The 3910-nt window shown below is 39.1% G+C and overlaps 1 pseudogene; it reads right to left on the bottom strand.

Annotated features, from left to right (window-relative positions):
* Positions 1-3412: 3412 nt before the first annotated feature.
* Positions 3413-3538, bottom strand: LOC136327548 (small nucleolar RNA SNORA29; annotated as a pseudogene).
* Positions 3539-3910: the final 372 nt, after the last annotated feature.

Genomic DNA, 3910 nt, shown 5'->3' with positions numbered 1-3910 from the left:
ACCAAAAAAAGAAATCAAGAAAGTTACAAACAAGTGGAAGCATATACCGTGTTCATGGATAGGAAGAATAAACATCATTAAAATGTCTATACTACCCAAAGCAATCTATAGATTCAGTGCAATTCCTATTACAATACCAATGGCATACTTCACAGATCTAGAATAAATGTTCCAAAATTTCATATGGAACCAAAAAAGAACACGAATAGCCTCAGCAATCTTGAAAAGGAAGAATAAAGTAGGAGGTATCACACTTTCTGATATCAAGTTATACTACAGTGCCATTGTAATCAAAACAGCCTGGTTCTGGCATAAGAACAGGCATACAGATCAATAGGACAGAACAGAAAACCCAGAAGTAAACCCAACCATTAATTGATATTTGACAAACGAGGTAAGAGTATGCAATGGAGGACAGACGGTTGCTTTAACAAATGGTGTTGGGAAAATAGGACAGGTACATGCAAAATGAATTAAACTAGACTACCAACTTACACCATTCACAAAAATAAACTCAAAATGGATAAAAGACTTAAATGAAAGTCATGAAACCATAAACATCTTGGAAGAAAACATAGGCAATAAACTCTTATATTTCTCATGGTAATATTTTTGGTGGTATATCTCCACAGGCAAGTTAAAAAGAGGACAAAATAAACAAATGGGACTATATCAATCTAAAATGCTTTGCCACAGCAAAAGGCACCATGAACAAAATAAAAAGACAACCCACACAATAGAACATATTTGCTGATATGTCTGATAAGGAGTTAATAACTATAATTTATAAAGAACTAAAACTCAACACTAGAAAAGTAAAAAATCCTATTACAAAACGGGCAAAAGAACTGAACAGACACTTCTTTAAAGAGGACATACAGATTGCCAATAGGCATATGAAAAGATGTTCAATGTCACTAATCATCAGAGAAATGCAAATTAAAATCACAATGAGATACTATCTCACACCTGTCAGAATGGTGCTCATTAACAAATCAACACACAACAAGTGCTTGTGAGGGTGTGGAGAAAAGGGAACCCTCCTGCACTGTTGGTGGGAATGCAGACTTGTTCAACCACTGTGGACAACAGTATGGCATTTTCTCAGAAAATTAAAAATAGAACCGCCTTTTAACCCAGCTATCCCACTTTTAGCAATATATCCTAAGAATCCCAAAACAGTGATTCAAAAGAAGATAAGCACTCCCATATTTATGGCAGCATTGTTTACAATAGCCAAGATCTGGAAACAGCCCAAGTGTCCGTCAGTGGATAAGTGAATTAAAAAGCTGTGGTACGTATACACAATGGAATATGACATAGATGTGAAAAAGAAGAAAAGCTTACCTTTTGCGATGGCATGGATGGACCTGTAGATTATTATGCTAAGTGAAATAAGTCAAGCAGAGAAAGAAAAACATCATATAATCTCACTGATATGTGGAATCTAATGAACAAGGTGAACTGAGAAATAAAATAGAGGCAGAGGCAGGGTCACAGGGACCAGAGAGACAGCTGTCAGAGGAAAGGGAAATGAGGGGACGGGATCACAGAAGGTGAAGGGATTAGTGAAATTATATATACATAACACATAGATACAGATAAGAGGACAGCAAATCCCAGAGGGTAGGGGAGGAGGGAGTTAGGGAGACATAGGGGTATAATGGGGGGCACATGGTTGAGGGGTGAGGATATTATATTGAAAGAAACACTTGAATCCATGTTAACACAATAAATTTAAATTTTTTAATTAAAAAATTGTATATATATATGAGATACACTGTAATGTTTTGATACATACACACACACATATATACACACAAACACACTGTGAAATAATTATCACAATCAGACTAATTAAGATATTCATCACTTTAGTGTATGTGTGAGTGTTTTTTGCAAATTTCAACTGTATAATACATTATATTAACTACAGTCACCATGCTGGACATTTTGATTTATCTTATAATTGAAAGTTTGTTCTCTTTGAACAGCATCTACTATTTCCCCTTCTGCCCCAAGCCCTAGACACCACTATTCTATTCTCTGTTACTATGAATTTGCCTTTATTAGAGTTCACTTAATTGAGAGTATGCAGTTTGTATCTTTCTGTGCTTGGTTTATTTCACTAGCATATGTCTCCCAGATTCATCTCTGTTGTCACAAATAGCAAGATTCCTTTTTTTTTTTTTGTATTTTTCCAAAGCTGGAAACAGGGAGACAGTCAGACAGACTCCCGCATGCGCCCAACCAGGATCCACCTGGCATGCCCACCAGGGGCGATGCTCTGCCCATCAGGGGGCAATGCTCTGCCCATCGGGGCATCGCTCTGTTGCGACCAGAGCCACTCTAGCACCTGAGGCAGAGGCCATGGAGCCATCCCCAGCACCTGGGCCATCTTTGCTCCAATGGAGCCTTGGCTGCGGGAAGGGAAGAGAGAGACAGAGAGGAAGGAGAGGGGGAGGGGTGGAGAAGCAGATGGGCACCTCTCCTGTGTGCCCTGGCCAGGAATCGAACCCAGAACTTCTGCACGCCAGGCCGACGCTCTACCACTGAGGCAACTGGCCAGGGCCAGATTTCTTTTTTTAAGGCTGAATAATATTGCATCGTGTGTGTGTGTGTGTGTGTGTGTGTGTGAGTGTGTGTGTGTGTTTGTACATTTTCTCTATCCATTCATCTGCTTGACATTTAGGTTGTTTCCATGTCTTGGTTACTGTAAATACTGCTACTATGAACACAAGAGTGCAGATATTTCTTTGAGATAGTGATTTTATTTTCTTTGCATATTCCCAGAAGTAAGGTAGATGAATCCTATGGTATTTTTTTTAAACTTTTTTAAAAATTCATTTTAGAAAGGAGAGAGAGAGGGGGGGGAGAGAGAAGGAGGGAGGAGCAGAAAGGATTGACTGCCATATGTGCTTTGACCTAGCAAGCCCAAGGTTGTGAACCAGTGACCTCAGCATTCCAGGTCGACGCTCTATCCACTGTGCACCAAAGGCCAGGCCACTATGGTAGTTTTATTCTAATTTTTTGAGGAACCTCCATACTAGTTTTCAGAATTTCTGTACCTTTTCATCACCAGAGCACATCCTTGCCACACTTATTTTTTGAATTTCTTCTAACACGAAGTCATTCTAACAGGTGTGAAATGGTATATCATTGTGGGTTTTTAAAATTAATTTTAATGGGGTAATATTGATAAATCAGGGTACATATGTTCACAGAAAACATCTGTAGGTTATTTTGACATTTGATTATGCTGCATTCCCATCACCCAAAATCCAATTGTCTTCTGTCACCTTCTAACTGGTTTTCTTTGTGCCCCTCCCTCCCCCAACCCTCTCAATCTCCTCCCCCCCACCCCATAACCACCACACTCTTGTCCATATCTCTGAGTCTCATTTTCTTCCCCAGTTTTCTCTTTAGCCATTTCATATAGGAGAAGGACACAGAAAAATCCTCCCTCTTCAGATCATGGCAGCATTAATCTATCCCATAAACTGAGTCTCATTTTTATGTCCCACCTATGTATGGAATCATACAGTTCTTAGTTTTTTCTGATTTACTTATTTCGCTCAGTATAATGTTATCAGGATCCATCCATGTTGTTGTAAATGATCCAATGTCATCATTTCTTATGGCTGAGTAGTATTCCATAGTATATATGTACCAAAGCATTTTAATCCACTCGTCCACTGACGGACATTTGGGCTGTATCCAGATCTTTGCTACTGTGAACAATGCTGCCATAAACTTGGGGGTGCATTTCTTCTTTTCAAACAGTGCTATGGTATTCTTGGGGTATATTCCTAAAAGTGGTATAGCTGGGTCAAAAGGCAGTTCGATTTTTAATTTCTTGAGGAATCTCCATATTGTTTTCCACAGTGGCTGCACCAGTCTGCATTACCAC

Source organism: Saccopteryx bilineata, chromosome 2 (genome assembly GCF_036850765.1).
Source record: "Saccopteryx bilineata isolate mSacBil1 chromosome 2, mSacBil1_pri_phased_curated, whole genome shotgun sequence".
NCBI classification, from domain to species: Eukaryota; Metazoa; Chordata; class Mammalia; order Chiroptera; family Emballonuridae; genus Saccopteryx; species Saccopteryx bilineata.
This window is presented reverse-complemented; position numbering and strand designations above follow the sequence as displayed.